The 20,940-nt window shown below is 36.9% G+C and overlaps 1 protein-coding gene across 6 annotated transcripts in view; it reads left to right on the top strand.

Annotated features, from left to right (window-relative positions):
- LOC124167260 (small conductance calcium-activated potassium channel protein) overlaps positions 1-20,940 on the top strand; it is a 671,763-nt gene that overhangs the window by 362,519 nt on the left and 288,304 nt on the right. The window lies entirely within an intron of this gene.

Genomic DNA, 20,940 nt, shown 5'->3' with positions numbered 1-20,940 from the left:
AATCAATTGAATGTAGCACGGGTTACTTATATCAGTATTACGGCACTATCAAAGTTTAAAAACCATTGACACAAATAACCTTATACCTCTACATGAAAAACTCTCAACAATAGCAGGAATTATTATGCACTCTTCTGTTTACATTACGTACAACGTAAAACTGATTGGCAAAGGTATTAATCTTTGAAGTAAATCACAGCCTTTCATCAAATTAAGCCGAAACTAAGTAAGAACTTGATCTTCATATGAATACTTACCCAATACATTGAATTACATCATCTTCTAACTCACCTCACAAATAGTGGAAGACGACTACGGTTGCCACTCATCCATCCCCCACATTTGTAGCCATTTAGCCCTTACCTGAGGATTACAAGGAAAAACAAAAGCGCGATACACATCTCCACAACTAATGGAAGAGTTTGGTGCAGAAGAACCGCCCATCTCTCTTATTTATCAATTACAAAAATGGAAAAAACTGCACCAACTCGACGTTCCTCCTATGCAACAACACAGCCCGCCATTAATGATATGACTAAACATGGCAGGTTGCGACGACTCAACTTCGTAGTTATTATATGGCAATATAGAGGACTCTGATCTACGCCATCTCAGAGAACTTGACAACGGAATCACCCCCACCACTTATGTAGGGTCGACTGAGAAACGCATGTAGGGGCCTTTTGTTATGTAGGGACGGATATGTAGGGTCGACTAAGAATACGGCCCTAAATTTTGCTAACGATAGGTGACGTCATTAGAGCACTTTCATTGCTGCGTTTATATTCCCGGCGTTTATCGCGTTTGCTATATTTTTAGTTAACGTGCGGCCTGTGATTTTTACGTGTTCAATATTTCTTCCTAAAATGGCTTATCAACAGACCGTGAAAACCTTGAAAAAACCCGAATTGTATAATTTAGTTAGAGTAGGAACCCTAAAAGAACACTGCGACGTCATTCTCCGGGAATTTGCTAGCAATAATCATAAAGCTTAACCTTAAAAAAAAAGTTATGCCTTTGATTAAATCCACTCTTATAAATTTAGAACAGCGCACAATAATTGAGTAACTAAGGCAGACTTTTTAAGGAACTAAAAGAGAAAACATGATTTTTCCAATGATTTATTGTTCACTAGCATGGAAATATGTACCCACAAGGGACGCATATTACTTTAGACGACGGTACACGGTTGAATGCGGTGTCCATTTACGAGTAAAAAGGGAAATACTCAAACCAAGCACTACCTAGTTTTTACTTTTTAAGTTCAATAATTGAATCGGGAAGAACCCATACCAATCCGTTCGTAAAAATATTTCTCTTAATTTATCGTTTCTCTCGGATCTGGAAACGTAGTGAGATTATAATATGGGGTTCTAATTCATCAACAGCTCATACCCTAGGTGGGAAGCGCGTCGCGTGTGAGACAGCGTTCCACATCTACGAACTCAATGGAGGCATAGTAATTATTTTCCAAACATACAAGATATCCCTTTAATTTACCTCGTAATTTTTCTTTATTTATTTATTTCCACACCTCCGAAAACAGCAGTGTTCGGCCTTTAAATCGGGGTTTTTAATAACATTGAACAAGTAAACGTGCAAAAACATCCATGCCCTGGATAAGGGTAACTTACTCAGGCGGTTCTCAACCGCACAGACGGTAAAATACGAAAATTATTCAGAAATTAATTAAGTTGTGTTTTGGAGTATAGGTTGCTTAGATAACGTTTTGCAAAATGTGGTTGCATTGTGCAAAAGACGAGTGTGTGGGAGCCTTCTGAATGAATTGAGATCCGAGAACTTTTAAAATACGACCACAGAAAGTCGTTGAAATGGAGACCTCGCCGTCGCGTCCCGACACCTCGGTACCTGCTCCGTCTTGAGTTGTGCGCGGTGAGTGATTGAATTTCTCCATACTTGCGGTCAAAAATTGGTTAAAATTCATCAACACTCTATACCGTGTATGAAGAGGGTGTCATGTGTGAGTAGGCCAGCGCTTATCGATTCAAAATGATCCGATTTAAAAATTCGTAGTCTCAGAATGTGCGAAATGGTAGTAAAAAATTATAAAAAAGTTTCAGATTCGTGCGACGTCGGTTCTAAATGATATTCTCCGTGGCGTTCTTAGAGTTATCCATTCTTAATTGCTCAAGCAATCTAAGCCTATAGCGTAGCCTGTGAGGCTCTAAAAGCTCTCAGCCTAATTTGTATAACATCTCTGTAACGCTTTCTTTACGCCAGGTGCAGATTTTGACGAATCGCGTCGCTTTCTTTTGTATTTTATTAATTTCAGAGATAAAGTCTTTCTGCGCCGGATCCCATATGCTCGCTGCATATTCATAGTGTGGCCAGACGAGTGCGAAATAGCACCTCTACTTTACTTTTTCGTCGGAAAATCTTCCCACAACACGTTTGAAGAGTTCTAGCTTCTTCCGAGCTCTGCCACTAATATTTCTTATGTGTATTCCCGACGATTGGTTAGCAGTTATCGATAGTCCCGAGCATTTTTAAAGTTTTTGTTGGGGGATTTAGAGACTATGGAATAACACCCAGTGAAACATGGTCCCCAGAAAGGTTTTTTTATAAATTGACCTCTGAAAACAGCATTTTAATTAATGCATAAGATTAAACTTTATTTGAACCTTTGATATTTTTGTTTTCATTGCACCTGAATGTACCGGTTTCGTACTTTTTTCGGGCCAATTACCGTTTATAATAATAATAATAATAATAATAAATTCGTTTATTTCGTGGGTCTGTGGCCCATGAGAAAACCATTGCACAACTTTCACATGTTAAGCATGATATTACATTCCCAAAAGAAAATATAAAAAAATAAAAAGAAACACATAAGATACACTTGTTGCGGACAGCCGCCAACTTACAGACAATTAGGCAAAAACAATACCAACGAAAGGAGTAACAGTTTCCAAAATGGAGATACTTTAGTTTCCCCTCCTTGGTGACATCATATTCATAAAGAAAAACAAAAAATGAAAAGAAATACATAACATTTACTCGTTGTAAACCGGCGTCAGCACACAGACAATACGGCAAAACAACAGCAACATAAGGGAAAACATCATACTGCGGAGTAACTGACCAACCATCGCAAGAAATCAAGGCGATAATTTAATATAACAATGTTTATGTTGGGGGGCCGGGCCCCATTTGGTTCCCCGCGAACTCCTCCCATGCTCCCGGATAGAAATAATGAGGAGATTAGTGAGGGACTCCAAGGCGGTAATGGATTCAATTGAGGGCGAAAGTGGGATAGATGATGAGGGAGATTGCGTTGTGCAGCAGTAGGATGACGAACCCAACAATGGTATCTCCTGATTGATTTTTTTCCAGAAGGAAAAATAGTACTTACCGTCTCACGGTATTCTGTGACCATGAAGAAGTTTCGCCGTGCCGTTCCGAGCAATAGAAGAGGATTTTTGACCTGTAATTTGTTACTTCTCCACGAAAACTCACGACCTCGAGTCGCACGTTCCGTTACGGAACTTTTAGATCAGTTTGTTTGGAATATTATGATCCACCCATGTTACAGTCCCAACTTGGCTAAACTAGTTTCATTTTTTCTCCAAAAAGGAGGTGTTAATTAGCCGGAAAATGTTTCAAAATCGACGAGGAAAAGAAGCAGTCGTGTACAGTTCCAAGTAGGTGGGGATAACCTTCTACGAGGAGGGGATTTAAAAGCTCATTCCTCGGTACACGAAATTTATTGAGATCTTTGAAGATAATTGGAAGAATAAACGACAGATATTCGAGGAGATTTTTTTATATTTTTTACAATGAAAACTCGGTTCAAAAACTTATCTTCTGGACGGCCCTTGTATGCACATATGATTTTGAACAGAAATCTATTTCATTGATCTACAGGTAAAATTGAGTATATAGGAATAAGACATTTGACACTTTCTTATTTGACTTTTGATGCTTAAGTTTTTTTTCAGTATTGAAAAAGTAGGTACCGATTTTATTGACTTGAAACGCATACTGAGCTCTTACTATACACATACAGGTCTGGGTGGTATTCCAGTCGAGTCATTTATATTCATGAGCCCTCACGTTTTGTGAGTGCCAGTTCATATTGTTTGTATAGGGAACTCTCTCCCTCTCTATTGAGTATCTGGCCTAAAATGTTCCAAATATTGGTTTTTGTAGATAAAATAAAGCAAATAATACCTATGCTCGCGGTAAGACCATTGGTTGCCAAATAAGTTCGGTATTGAAATGCGGTATCGGAGTATTCGAATTTATCCTTTGCATGTGCCTTCTATTTAGAATGTATACAGATAACTGGTGTATAAGTATAAAAATAAAATACCATTACTCAATGAATTGATATTGCGGTTTATATAATGCATTTTTCAATGAATAAATCATCTGTGGGAGGCTTTCTTTAAATATTAACTTTTTGGCACCTAAAGGAGGTCACAAAAAATTATTCGTTTTATAATAAATTATACATTTTTTCCGGGAACTTCGGTCGGTAATTAATTATCTTTCTGGTCACTCGCGAATAAAAAATATGGAACAATTTCAGCTTTATCTAGCTCTGCATTTTTCCAGCTATTCTAAAAATATACTCTCGCATGCAAATGAATATTATATCTTTTTGATTAAAAGCCGATATCGAATTGCGGTGGTATTTTAATATGATTTGTCTATAAATTGTTTCCTGGTATGGCAATACTACGCATAAATTGGTCTATTTGGTAACTGTATAGGGACAATTTTAACATCCAGGAGTCGTTGATTTGTTTCATTCTCAGTTACAACCAACACTTAAACATCAGAATACAGTGTCTGGTCCTTAGTGTCCTTTGTCCTCTGACTCCATGATGGATATCGATTGGAAAAAGCATTTATTTTCTGATTTGCTTAGAATGTTAATTTTATTCAAATTAAAGATTAGCTACCAACAGGAAATAATAATTGAGTAAGCTATTGCTCTTCTTTGTTAGGAATTTGAATACTCCATTGGAAACTCCAGAAATCAGTTGTCCTAGGTAGGGATAACATGGCCAGCTTTAAGGAGACATAAAAGTGTAATTTTAGGTACTCGGTCTAAGGCACAGTCAAAATAATACTGTGTAAAGTAACCCATATAATAACTAGAGTTATAAATTTAAATTTATAAAACAAAAATAACCTCTGTGCAAATTACTGCTTGTGTCAACGGTGCTTTGGAGGGCTGTATGTAATGTATTATATATATTGTTATACATAGAGAAATATTTGTTACGCACGGATATATATCAAATATATTTTACTTTGAGGAATCTGAGGGAGCCTTAATGAGGAACTAACACCCTCCAAAGCGAAAAATAATTGCCATTCTTGGTATTTTATCCCGTACCCAACTCAACAAAGGAGGTATAAGATGGCATAGGTGACGATTGGAGAACGAGTTGGTTTTTAATAAAAAAAATATCTCACAATCGCGATAAGGTGCAGGCGCTATTATAACCTTTTGGAGGAGTCCTTTTTTTAACTGAATTATAATTTAGACTGTTCTGAAATTCTTTAGATGAAAAAACAGCGTGTTACTTTTGTGATTTCCTCCAAATTTATTTTCTTTATGATAGCCACCGATGGGAAAGAGAAGAATTTTTTATGGAAGCACATAATTTACTCTGCAATTGCACGTTATTTTTCCACGTTATGCTATGATGACCAGCACAAATAAGTTTTTAAAATGGCTTTAGATTCGTTTCGTCACAATTTTTTTTCTTGTTTCAAAATTTTATTCATAAATGAATATCGACCCAAGCAACATGTCTTCTAGAAAAGGTATGATGTTCCGAATGTTATTTTATTCCATCTTTGTGCATTTAGAGACGAAGGCTCCGTTGAAAGCTGTGGAGTGTGGAAATAAAGTAAATTGTGCTCTCAGTATGAGTGTCAAAACGATTGCTACAAAGTAATTCTAAGAATGGAGTTGAAATATGGAGCTCAACTTGTAAATCGAGCTTAAATGTTACATTTGTAGTTTCATTCTGTAGTGGAATTCAATCGCACCTGCTCTGACAGTTGTTCTTCTCCTTCTTCCAGTTTCTTGTCCTACAAAGAGGCGCTCGAACTGCTCCACTCTTTTCTCGGGATGATAATAATGTGAGGGAACAGAATCGTGGGCCATGTGCCGTGTTCCACCGCAATATTCGGGACGACCGACGCCTCCTGGCTTGGGAGCGACCGTAGCGATGGCTGGAGGCTGTGAGGTACTCTCTCGGAATCCACCATGGCGCCTGTATTAAAAAGAAGGGAGGGGGAATAGGCGCAAGATCGAGGAATTTCATTGTGAGCGCAAAGCGAGTGATGCTGCGAAACTTCTTCCATCCTTTCTCTTCCCTTGTGCGAAAAAATAACAATCTCTCCCTCGACGACTTTGCAAGCCTTTCGACTTCTGGCGCTCTGAACAATATCTAGAGGTTGAACATTATTTATGAAGCGGGCTGGGAAGTAGCAAACTTCATTTGGGCCGGTACGCTAGAAATGTGAGAGAACAGTGTGGAATGATGATGTAGGTACATCGGTGGTACAATTTGATTAACTTCTACAATGTATACATTTTGCAGTGGAATTCAGTTGCAACATTTCAAGCCAAGCTATATCTATGGGTTGTATATTATTTATCTATCATGCGGGGAAGTAGCAAACTTCATTTGTGGCTTTACACTAGAAAGTTGACAAAACAGTTTACTAAGATTGTCGGTATTATTGTCGATGGTGCAATTGGATGAACTTGTTTAACAAAGACCTGTATTTTGCTGAGGAATTCAATTGCAAATGCTCTGAAATTTGTTCTCCTCCTACTTCCAGTTTCTCTTTCTACAAAAGAAGCTCGAACTTCTTCACTCTTTTATACAACTTTATATTATTGTACCACTGATAATTGAATAATACTATTCTTTCATCCTTTTAGTGTAAAGTTACTAATGAAGTTTTCCTCTTCCCTGCCTTGATAGATAATTACAAAATTTGTCCTAAATACAAGGATGGAGGAGTTTAATTTCTTTTTTCTAACGATTGTAATGCAGCTCTCGAGGTTTTCTCCGGCACCACGAATAATAAAGGTTTAGCTGTATTTGATGTGTGAGAAATAAATGGAGCTCTTGCCTCAACGACAAATGTGGCAAGGATGTTTCTTCTTTCATTAAGACAGTCACTGTAATGCTGTTCGAACTAGAACTTTGTATTCATTAATATTTTCATTCACTCTTTTTCAATTCAATTTTTTGAACTTGTATACATTACCAGTGCTATGAAATTGCACCTGCTCTAATAACTTTTCTTCTCCTACTTTCAGTACAAAAAAAAAAGCTCGAACCACAAAATCTGTAGGATGCAATCGAGAATTTTAAGGACTTTTTAACACTCATATTCTGCTTTAGTTTTTTATTATTACATAATTTTTCGCCACGAACACCTTCGACTTCTACTCTACCTCTATCTTCGATTCTGAAGCACCTTCTGGCATAATTCCTAGCCCAACAATACGTTTTGTTTGCACATTAATTATGTAGACAGGGAAGCAGCAAACTTCATTCGTGGCTTAACATGGTAAAAGTGACAGAACAGTATAAATCAATCATGCTAGTGCATCAATGGTAAAATTTGATGAACTTGGACAATGTGTACATTTTGCAGTGGAATTCAATTGTTCTTGCTCCGACGTTTCTTCTCCTCCTACGTCAAGTTTCTCGTTATAAGAGGATTTAAAAAATTGTGTCACGAATTTTTAACTGTGGATAGGTGATGCCGGTAGAAACCAAAATTACTGACGATATTTAACCCTTAGACTACCAACGGGACACATATGTCCCAGGTAGATTTGCAAAACAACCTTTGGGATGTAGGCCTATTATAAACACCTACGATATTGTCCCATCGCTATAAGAGGGACTAATCGACTTTTAGTTCTTATTTTGCCAACGGAGGACAGTACTTTGACAAGTCAATAAGGTTTACATTGTCACCTCCGGTTTTATAGCAGAGGAAATTTGGACTTGGCTAGTAATTCTAAAATGATAAGTAAAAATCCATGTTACTTTAGGATCCTTGTTTTTTGAACAATATTACCACTCCTCATTTTGCGCAAATATTTATCTTTTTCACATCTGCATTTGTGAGTGCCGACATTTTGATATAAGTTCTCTGATTTACCGTTAGTACCATGACGTCATAAAATTTTGCCATATGGTAAATATTTAGGTACTGTACCTTGATAAGTAACTTACTAGTGCCTATGTCCCTGTGATATTGAGCACTGCGACGAGCACTTCTAGATGAGGCTCTATCTTTCAGTCCTTTGAAGCTATTTTAGGATTACAGTGATTTACAACTACATCTGTGCAACCTCTGGAGTAGATTGATACCAGGTGAGTAAACACGTCAATTGTAATTTGGTGTCCTTGTACATAATTGCTTCCATAACAGCCTTTACATATTCATTTTCATTTTAGTCCCAAGAAATGAGCCACAAGAGAAAATGCAATGAAGAAGAATTACTCCAGATATTGGATGAATCTGACAACGAAATGTCGGTGGGCGAATCATCAAACGAAGACGCGTCATCTGATGATACATCGGACGAAGAATACAGGGTTGATTTTGAAAATAGTGACTGATGAGAGCTCTCTGGAAGATAGTAATGAAAAGTCCGACGACATCCAAGACAATGTAAGTACAGAGGAAAGCAATAATTCTACCCTCTTATCTACAAGTGACATTCCGAGTGAGATTTTGTGGACTACTCCAAAGATACAATTCCTTCCGAGACATTTTTGCATACCTGATCGACCTACAATGCCATTGATTTCGGTTAGTGAGCCATTAGATGAAATGGACTATTTTCTCCAATTTTTTCCTCACAGCTTATTTATATTCATCAGTCAATGTACGAATAAGCGTTTGGATATATTGCGGAAAAAGGGAAAACATAACATTATCCGCGACACTGATCCTGGGGAAATTATGTTGCTCCTTGGTTCTATGCTCGTAATGAGCTACAATAAAGTACCAAATATTTTAGATTATTGGTCCCACAACGTTTCTATGGGAAATGAGGCCATCAAAAAATCAATGGCATGAAATAGATTCCAATTGTTAGTATCAAAGCTGTATTTCAATGATCCCGAACAACCTATGGGTTCTTCAAAAACATATTATATTGACGAGGTAGTTTCTTGCCTCAAACATACATTTCCTAAGGCTAGGGAAGAAAGTCCGTTCCAGAGCATTGATGAGTCCATGACAAAGTTCAAAAGCAGTTCCTCTCTCAAGCAATACCTTCCCATGAAACCAATAAAAAGAGGGATAAAAATTTGGGAGCGCTGCGATTCAGTAACTGGGTACGCATATGATTTGAATATTTACTCTGGGAAAGAATCCGGTGAAAACTATTCTGCATTGACCACTCTCGGAGAGAGTTGTTCTATCTCTATGTAAGACGATAAGAAAACCAGATGTCACAATAATTTTTGACAGATTTTTCACAAGTGTACAATTGATAAATACCATGAAATTTCCATCAGTGGGTACCGCTATCAGTTCAAGAAAACACATGCCGAAGTTCCAAGGAAAATTGAAAAGGGGAGAGTATGAGTTTGTTGTGAATCAGCATGGGACAATAGCAACAAGGTGGCAGGACAGCAAAGAAGTAACTGTTCTTAGCAACCTCCACGATACTACAGTGCAAACTGCTAATCGCAAACAAAAAGATGGTACAAAGTTGGTGGTAGACTGTCCAGCCGCTATTTGCTTCTACAATAGATACATGGGAGGAGTAGATCTCTCCGACCAGAAGGTTAGCGTGTATGACTTCGACAGGCGGTCAAAGAAGTGGTGGAAAAAGGTATTTTACAAACTACTTATGCTAGCAGTGGTGAATGCATGGATTTTACACAAGGAAATAACAAAGAAAAATGTAAAACTGCTACAGGTCGTTGTTCCACTGGCCGAAAATTTGATGGCAACTGGGAAAGAAAAAAGCCATATAAAACGCAAAAGATGCAGAGGTAAGCTCATGCTCATGCTCATAAAGCAGCTAAGCTCATGATAAATGTGGGTGACCATCTGCCTATTGAGAGTAACACCAGGAGACGCTATTCGAGGTGCGCGCAGAACAAAATGGAAAAAAGAACCAAAACTATATGCTGTATGTGTAATGTACCATTATGTAAAAATTGTTTTACGCCGTATCACACCTAGGGTTCAAAAAGTTGATGTCTGTTTCATCATATTTTTTGTCAAATTGATGTATAGTTTGTTTGTAATAATAAAATTGTTTATTACACTCTGTATTATATACTTTTTTCAATTATCACCCTCATGACACTTTCAATCTTAGTCTCTATTCTTGTGTATTTTGCTTCTTTTTGGGTACGTATGCCGATTTCAAAATAATTTTTTTCTCAAAACGTATGTATTCCCTTGTATTGGTATGAATTGTTGAATTACTTTGTATACCAATGGGACATGAATGTCCCAACCGTAGGTACCAATGGGACATTCGTGTCCCATCCGTAAGTACCAATGGGACATATGTGTCCCACCCATTAGTACCAGTGGGACATATATGTCCCTCACCCCCCCTGCTGAAAATCCGTAACCTGACGTGCATGAAAATTATCCTATAGCCTCTTGAAACACTTATAAAGAGATAGGAACCAATAAAAAGGTTGGAAGTTAAGGAGAAAAAAATGGTAGTCTAAGGGTTAAGTCGAAAACGCACCATTTTCAAACTACAGAGACTTTGAGCCAAGTGCTCCGTTTTGCCGCAAGTTTCCCCTGTTGTCGGATTCTCTGCATAACACATGACTACGAATGCTTTGCATACCGGAGATCGCGATGTGTCTGAAGCCTGAATCATACGATAATTTTATCCGTGATTTCCTAGTGATCACTATTGCGATCACAGGAGTAATCACTCGGAAATGATCCTCGCCGGCAATTGTTTTTCGCGATAACTCTAATGATGAGGATTCCATCACTATTTTTAATCACTCGTTCGGTCGCTTTTTCCGTCGCTGAAACCGTCTTTAAAACCCCATATCAGCCAATCGGAACGCATGCCCGTATGGAGCAGCGCAACGTTTGACAATCGTGGGAACGACGTAGATAAACAAACACCCTATATAATTTCGTGATGCGGGTCCTATGACAACGAGCTGTGATATCGGAAGTGATGCGAAAGGCGACGGAGGGAGGGACCGTGTGATTCAGAAAAATGATTACTAGATCGATCACTTTTCCTGTCGCGAAAAGCGATCGCTCTAGTGATCACTTTTCGCGACAAAAGATACAGATCGTGTGATTCAGGGTTAAGGTATCCGGCAAACAGGGCAAACTTGTGACCAATCAGAGTGCTTGACTCAAAGTTTCCGTGGTTTAAAAATGGTGTGTGCTCGACCTACACACTGATAATTTTGGTTTCTCCCCGCATCAGCTTAAAATTTCATGACACGTTTTTCTCCACCCTGTGCAAAAAAAGCTCCTGCTGAAGCACTTGCAGGCCATGATCGAGACTTGAAAGGGATTTTTTTCACCACGCTTTCTCTGCTTTGTTTTGTTTATTATTATATTATTTTCCGCTTCGAACAACTCCCATCGGTTCTAAAGCACTTTCCGGCACAATCCCCAGCCGCTGACTCCGCTCGTTTCCATCGGCAAAACACGATTGAATAAGTCAATCCCAATGCTCTCCGCGGACCAATGAGTCTACTTCCGTTCCCTCGCTTCGTTACCACTGTTTAAACGAAAGCGTGCAATCATTCGCTTCAACGGCTGTCCTGGGAAATTGACCCACGGGCGAAAAGCACGGGCGGTAGTCCATTTCGGTGCTGAATTCTGGATCGCCCTTTGTAACAGCCGTGACGAGACCGGTAGTTGGTGAATATATATGTGTATAAAAAAGTAACGAAAGAGTAAGTAGTTGCTAGTGAAAGGCTGGATTCTCGATTTATGAGCCACAGATTCCGCCGCAATGCTGGTCCCATTCAGTGAGTGGTTGTGTGAAAATGGCACGCTCATCAATCTCTGAATATTTGTGCATTTGTGAAGCGGAACCACGGTCCCCCCACCCACTGAAAGTAGCGATGCTCTCCTGTCCTTCACGAGGTTGAAATTTCGATGAAGTGAAATATTTTCCGCGAGTCAATACGAATGGACGATACGAGCCTGCTTTTTAAAAATTATATTGACTCTCAGAGAATTGCTTTTAATGGTGCTTATTCTGGGATCCCAAAGGTTTTTTTTGTGCTTTACCTTTGATAAATCGCGCGTAACACTTCTTTTTTCTGTCATTTGACGATCGGTGAGAAAAAACTATTATTTCCCGTAACCACTATTCCGATTTCTATATGCTGGTAAAGCCGTTTGATGCCGGCATTAGAGAGGAAAGGCGTTCATCTAAACTTCTAATTTGAGCAATTCGGAATTCCAATTATATAAATCAAACGTAACACCTCTTTTTTCTGTTACTTGCTGAATGGTGAGGGAAAGAATCACCATTTTCTTTTTCCTATACTTCGATTTCTATATTCCAATGAAGCCGTTCGGAGCAGACATTTGAAACGGAAGGGAATCGTCTAAACTTCTAATTAGGGTAATTAGTTATTCCCACTTTATTCACCTAGGATAAAATTTGTCATGAAACATATTTGGGTTAGTTAAAATGACGAAACCCATCTTAGAATCCATGTCCGTGACGGCGAACAAAGTTACAGTTGTTTCGTGCAGTGCTTTATATTCCAATTATAATACTCAATCCTTTGAGTGCCAACTCTTCTTCTAGGTACTATCCTAAAAGTGCCGAGGCATTTTTGCTGATTTTGCAGTAGGCTAGGAAAAAAACATTAGGTCTCAAAAACAACTCAAGGTATATATTCAAAAACTTCAAAAATCTTTATTATATATGTGTTCACTTTTTTAATGTATTATTTGACTCTTTTTGGTGATATGAGTTAATTTTTGTAATTTAAAGAAAATAGTTAATGTTAAAATAAAATTAATACTGACTGCTGAATGAAGAGTGCACTATCAGCATCAAAGAGTGACATTGCAGGAGGAGCGCTTACGTGCTCGTGGTACTTTTCGCAGCACTCTAAGGGTTGAATGACAATGTCATTTCATTTCATTTATTTTCCAGCGGCAGCAGCAAATTTATAATAGTAATACAACAATTTACGATAAGTAATACAATAATTAACAATAATATACAGTAATAATACGCAGTGATAATATACAGTAATAATATAAAGTGGTATATGAAACATAAGATGGTATCAAGTTTGTAAAATATCAGAGGGGAGTGTGACAACGAAGAAGGTTAGACAAGGTGATGATTTTTTTTTAGTGAACAAGAGAAACAAGAACAAGAGAACGACATGTAAAAGAACCATTCATGAGACCTTTCCGTAGACTCATGCATGATCAATTAAATTTTATTAAATTTAGAAGATAGGACAATAATTTAGGTTAATTAGTTTAAATAATTATAAAGGTTTCAAGTTCAACTAATTCAGGCTTTATATAGGGGAAAGTCGGAATATTGAAATTAAACATTGTTGCACTTTCCCGTAATATTTAACTCGCATTTCGGCTTACAGCGCAATCACCTAGTACAAGCATAGGTCAGAAAAGATCTTGTACCAGATGACTGATTTTTGAGCCAAAACGCGTCGTACGAATTAAATTTCTGTGGAAAAGTCCAACAATCTTTCAGTTCAATATGTAGCTTTTTTAAATTATTACATTAATGTATATTTATAGTATGATTTTGATTATAATTCTTTTAAATTGGGTGAGAATTTCATTAGCAATTGAACATTGTGATTTCTGCAAACGGTCTAAGTCAGTGCTTAAAGCCGCGGTTCTGATACTTTTTCTTTGTCATAGAAATCTACGTGATACAAGTGAAGGCTAATTTACAGCAGAAAGGTCAGTCAAAAGTTGCATCACCACTTTTATCCTGCTGGAATATTAATCATCTTTAACAAACTGCGAAAAATTGTTTTTACATTTTTAATTAAAAAGATAACTTTTTCCCAGTTTTCAATACCTATTCTATTATAATAGCCCTTTCATTAAATAAAATTTTTTATTGTTTTCGGAATCTATTCTTTTTTAAGGATACTCTTAATTCCATTCTTTTGATTTTTACAGCAGCTTCTTCTGCAAATTTTTGATGGGTCATCGAAGTGCTTCTAGCATACAAATTTGTGAGAAAAATATCTTAAGATATTTAAAATAACTCAAGTTTTCTACGCATAAAAAGTTCATCTTAGAAGTTAACTTATTTCTCGCAGATCTGGCGTATCGAAAGTTCAAGATAGATAATTTATTCTTTTTACTGACTTCAACCCCTTATCCAATGGGAAGGCTGTACTGACTTAGGCGCTTCCAAATCACTTCGACTTGAAAGAACAACTGTAATGGAAGAGAAAGTGTTTTTTAGGAATTATAACTGGCATACGCGGCAGGACCGAAATTTCAATCATATTACTTTTACATTTTCATGAAATATCATATAGAAATAGCTCTAACTTGTTTCCGAAGTTAAGAGGTCTTTGATGAATCATTCCATATTTCCCAAATATTTCATTTTTAAGAATTTGGCCTATATTTTCGATAAATACATGATTCATTTTTTTTTTCGAAAATTATTTGGCACAACTCATGAGGAAATCAAATGATTTGTCTCCCGTCGAGTAGTCTCGCTAGTCCCTTTGCGGACATATCGCGAAATCATTTCTCAATTCCATATTCATGTGTTGATCTAAATAAGCTTACGTGACCATATGCAGTAGTTTGCGACGTTCACACTTGCAGTTGGATATATTTTTATGACTTATTTGTCGGAATGCCATCTTGATAGTTTGAAAAAGGTCAGTTACTCACTGACATCAAGTTCATATTGCTCGATGACTCTTCATGAAAGTTCTCAAATTATTTCGTATGAAAAATTTCTTTATAGTTTCTTTTGATTAAATCCAATTTTTCCTGGCACATTTATGAAAGGAAAGTGGTAAGGCAAAAATGCTATTTTAAATTATTATGAAAATGAGTAATTCAATGTGAAAGCAACTCACTATGCCTGGAGCCTGCGCCATATTAATAATTTATATCGCTCCCTTCGTATCGCTCCCTTGTTCCTAGAATTCTTCAACTAGTTACAAAGTAGGAAGGTACTCTATAATTAATATTGTTCCAATCAGGAAAATCATTGGTTCATATATGTGGAAATACATTTGTATCCTACATCAATTATAATAATTATTTTCTGATATATACCTTAATCTCTAGTTCCACCAGGCTTAGGTTTTCTTGAATACTCTTGAATTTCCTCTCCTTGGTATATCATTAGCTTAATTTTCACCAGAACTAATGCTGCTAAAGAAATAAAGATGAACTTCTCCCTATTTCTAAGAAACCATTCCTTCATTATTTACCTGATTTGTTTGTTATTCATGAGTCAGGCTTCATCCCTCAATGATGATCATGTTTTCGCTCGACAGATATTTATTTCGCATTGTAGCTATGGTTAATTGTTTAACGTGTGCCATAGCGGTCAAGGCGAAGTCGCAGACTTGATGGATTTCAAAACTTGCGAAAAAAACCATAGCTCCCAACTCATCAATTGTTCCATTTTCTGGAAAGCACAGCTATAACACCTATATTTTTCTGTTTTAAAACTATTCCCAGCTGTTCGAGTTATTAAAAGCCAAATATTGAGGTTTTTGTTATCCATCGCGGAAAGGGCCGTGAAGACTTGCTTATATCACAAGCCGGATGCATTCAATGGTCATCGACATTACACAAGGCACCTTACGTTTTTTCGGGTTCTAATTACATATAAAACAGGAGTCAAACTCATGTAGTGTTGCAAACTTTTTGTATCAACTAATCTTTGTTTTCAAATAGTATGCTTTCAAACGCAAATTTGTATTAATTTATTTCGAATCAGCTCAACGCTTCATTAGGTATTAATTACAATTCAGAAGTGTAATAAGTACAATGAGCATCATCGGGCAAACCTGCGCGAAATTTTAAAACTAATGAATCTCTTAGATACCAATATTGTATAGTGTGGTCTGAATGAATTTTGTGTGTGATAGTTCATTATAGAAACGACCCATATCACTAGGACGGAAAGGTTTTGAACTATTCCACATATAAATTTATCTGTAGTGGATTTTAGTTGTTAGATACTTTGATATTGCACCTTGTTATGCCCAAGGTGATGCAATAATTTTATAATGCTTACTTTAGTAATAGCCAAAGGCTTTACCCGAGGTTTCCAGGCATTTATGTAAAAGGTTCATTCCTGTATTGATATCACAGATTTTGTTTAATAGGTACGCATAATGATTTTTTAATTCCTGGATTTTTACCTGCTTTTCACTTTCTGGAATTATCTAATATTGTTTCCTGTCGGATCTAATTATCTAATATCCCTTGTTCAGAGCTTTTTTCAAGATGTTGGCGCAAATACAATACCTACATATTTGTCGAAGTCTAATTATAATGTCGTTTTTCGTAATATGTTGAATATACATAGAATGTCTGTATACTCGCATCAGTACGAGCGCTTTATGAAGACTTTAGGGAGTGGTAAGTATATTGAGCCGGCTGAAAAATGAGGTTTGGGGGAAGTCCTGTTTTCGTACGTTAAAGGAGGAAAGAGGAGTTCGGGGGAGAGAGAAATGAAGGAGTCGTGCCGTGGAAGGCAGAAGTTCCGTCGAAATCGGTTTTTCCGGACGGGCGGTTCACATCTGTGCCCACGGGGTTTGCAGTTTGAGAGCAGGCACACCTAGTCATCCAGACCACTTTTCCCACTTAATCCTTGCCCAGCCCACTCCTTCTACCCACTTCTTCTTTTCCTCGGAATTTTGGGTAAAAGATCGGAAAGGTTGGAACTTGCTGGAATGCGGATGTAAGCCTTGCCGGTTTAATGGTGTATCTTTTGTGATGTGATGCAGTTACGTTGTTAAGAGTGCGTGTCTTTTGGTTCGGCGACGAAATAAACGATTCATTTTATAGGAAAGTACTCTTCTATTACCCCTACGCTTATTACTTTTTTGCACTCAAACGTTTTCTAAGAATGCGTAAGCCTGGCATCATTGTTAAATACATTCCAGGTACCTGTTTTCTTGTGATTTAATTCATTAATTTATGTATTTTGATTTTTTCATTCATTTTTATTCACGGTTTACGCCATTTCACGAGAATAAATTGTTTTTGCAGTGGCATTAAGATTGCTTAAGATTTCTAAATACGCGTTCATTCAAAATAAAAATTAATGATAGAACAAATAATATTTAATAACCAAGACAAAAAATACAAGCATGAGCGATTGTACATAAGGCTTACACTTACACTACACATGCTGCACTTTGCATCGAGAAATACTTTTTTACATGGCAATTTACAAAAAAATTATATTTTACTAGCAATATTGAAAAGCAATTCAATACCACTTTTAGTCATAAATGAGAAAAAAACGAGAAATACGAAATAAATGCAGAAAAATATTTAAAAAATAAAAACTTTCAATGAGTGAAAGACTCTTATGAAAATTGAGAGGAAATTACGTTACATCGTATTTTCAATTTATTTTGTTTCATAAAGGGAGAAAACATTACAACTTGCACAACTCTACTGGTTATGAAGCTTGATAAATTTCCTCCTGAAAGTATCATCTGTCATTAAGAGCATGTCGATGTGATCTGGTCGACTTTACCCTATATGACCCTCCTTCAAACAGGTTTTTTGATCAGCCTATCCGAATGGAACCGAAGTAGATCATGCTCATCTACTCCAGCGCGTCTCAGAGGATTTACAAATTTCTTCAGCAAATATTTGTCAGAGATTTTGTGATGTCATCAGAGGAATTCATTCTTTTGTGGAGTTGAATGCTATTAGGGCTGCGTATTTACGCCTCGTGTGAACGATTACTCTATTCAATCTTCATTATCTTAATCAGCCAATCATACGATCCCTTTTGAAAGTATTTAAATAATGGGCAGAAAATCAGAGCATGTTTCAAGTTTATTTGGAAGGTCATACAATTTCTAATATACAATCTAGCTCAAAATAAATGTATAATACACAACGTGGATCCGACATCCAAAGTCGATGGAAAACAACTATTTTAATTATGTTTTTTTTTAATTCAACGTGAACTTTTTAAAATGTTGCTGGTAATAAATGTGGAATTAAGTAAATTATACCTGATTACAATATGTATAAGAAAGGAAATCAATCTGTATATTATTTAACCCTACTCGCAAATACCATTACTTTGGATTAATTTGATACTATTCATATAAAAATAGAAAATTTGGCGATAAAATAAGCTTAAAAATATTTTATTTAGAAATTTCAATTGTGAAGTGATGCTATTAGGAAAAATAGTTTTAGAAAATTGCATAATTAGAAAAACTGCTTCAGATATTTTGATATGGAACCGCATTGTAATTGACTCTTCAGTTCAGCATCGCTAATTTTATCTTCATGGTTCAGTTATATACTGACTATATATTTTAAAAACTGTATTTGACTACCGTACCTACCTATATTTTACAGCAATAGAGCTATGTTTTTCATCAAATTATTTTTTAACCATGAAGTCCATCTAAATTATTCCCATGGAATACAAGAAACATATTTTTTAACTCGCTTTGCTCGCGCATCCTCGTCTGCGGCCATTCGTGCTGCCGCTTCGCAGCACGATTCATCTTTTTAAAATGGCATTATGTGCACTTGTTAACTACGAAATTAATAACTACTACACTTTCGATGTAATTTACCAAATAAAATTTAATTACTTTTTAAATTTCCTACATTATCTTTATCAGTTTTTCGTTTTAATTCCTTTATCTTCTTTTTCCATTTAGATTCTCTTGCTTGCATAAACAAAGGTGTCGCTATATTATTTGTTTCTATGATCGCTGCGCCGCCATTGAATTTTGGTGGCCATTTTTTGAACTAATCCCCATGCTCAATTTTAATTGAATAGGCCGATAAATAATTGGAAATTTATTGTTTTCATAATTTTTCCTGAGGTTTCAGACAATTTTTGAGGGGGTCTTTATAAGACTCTTTGTCGTATCTCGTCTCGTTCACCCCAAACATTTGAATGAGTGAGTGAATGAATGAATGAGTGAGTGTTTCGTTAAGGGGCTTTATAATATATAGATACTCATGCTATCTATTCGTCATGAAAGGAATGAATGGATTTTGGTTCTTGCTACTGTGGGCGACGTTATTGCAAAAATAGATGCTTGAGCTGGCCTCCACCTCCGAAGCCCATCTCCACTCTCGCAGCTTCAATTCATTTGGGAATAACGCCCACCTCATTCCAAAGCGTGGTAATACCGTGGAATTATTCATTCACTCATATTCCGAGAATTCACGTGAAATCCTTGGCTCATTCCAATTATTTGGATTCCTTCTCTGTATTCCCGAGGTGATTCCAATCTGAAGAAGTATCACGCCCGCAGTCATGCGAGGGTCTATTCCGTGAACACAGGGAATGGAAGCGTTTCGCATCCGTTTCTTGGAAACAATCCGGAAATGTTTGTTCCTCATTGTTCTTCCCAAATTTTATACATAATTGGGTTTATAACATGCTGTAAAATTATATCTTGAATTATTTCCGGAATGAGGCTTAAAAAAATAGCGCAAAGCTCATCGGCTCAGGAACTATTTGAAAACGTCCGACTTCCAAAATTTTTTCATCGTAATGCTGTCATAAAACCGGGAATTTTAAAATCTACATGCTCGTAATGCCGGGAAATAATCATATCCGTTCGCATTATGAAAACGCGCAAAATATCCAACTACGAATCTTCCCCATATTCCGAAATATGCTTCGCACACGTCTCACCTAGAATGGAGTTTACACAATTGTCAACTACCCTAATGGCTATGCAAGATAGGAGTCGAGTTTCAACAAATAAATAAGCGCGTAAGGATGCAACAGCCATGTAACATCCTCTGCACCTCATGCAAAGTTTTAAGATAAGAAAAATGTCCAAATTGTATGTGCAAATCATCCGTCACTGAGACTTGATACGTGGAAACTCTGGGCTGTTGCATGATAGCATGACGAGAAATAAATTTTGGAAGACGGACGTCATCACATATTCCCTGAGCGTTCCAATACGCCAATGACCTTTGCGTTGATTTTCCCACCTCTGAACATGACAAAGAACAAATACCGAGATACATTTGAATATTAACTGATTGTCACAATTCCTGACAGTGACTATCCCCAAATTTCATACTGGTTACTTACCGGGGAGAGTACTACATGCCGGTGAGAAATATTCCATCTCCTGAGCGGAAATGATCCTGCTACAGAATACATGAAGTGGGCATTTGGCGGAAACAAGTTTTAAAGGGACCAGTGTTATACTGCTAGTGTAAGTGAAGGAGAAGATGGAAGACAGGCTGCTAGATGTCGCGTGCGATACACACTCAATTTAAGAACTAATCCTATTCGAAAAATAGATTCGGGAAGACTCCGAATGAATATCATATAAATAATTCGAGATATTGATTTTTCCTTGATTTTTTTTAGTTTAACATCTTATTTTAGTTGTAAAATCCTTCAGGGCAATAGAGAACTTATATAATATGGCCAATTTAAGAATGATTCTATACAACACGTTATTTTTTATCCACTTTTGCAGTTCACATATCCATGTTAAATATCACATTTTGTATGATATTAGGCAGGATGTGGTGGAAGTTCTTAATACCAATAAAATTAGACATTACAATGTTCGCAAGGCGAAGAATGGGGCTTGGGTGTCGAGAAGTGGGGAATTGAAGGTTGAGGGAGAAAGGGTCGTTTTTTAGGGTCTAGAAAGAGGATCAGGGTAGGATGGGGGAAGAGAGAGGTTCCAGGGTGGGTGAGGGTAT

Source organism: Ischnura elegans, chromosome 10, assembly GCF_921293095.1.
Source record: "Ischnura elegans chromosome 10, ioIscEleg1.1, whole genome shotgun sequence".
NCBI classification, from domain to species: Eukaryota; Metazoa; Arthropoda; class Insecta; order Odonata; family Coenagrionidae; genus Ischnura; species Ischnura elegans.
This window is presented reverse-complemented; position numbering and strand designations above follow the sequence as displayed.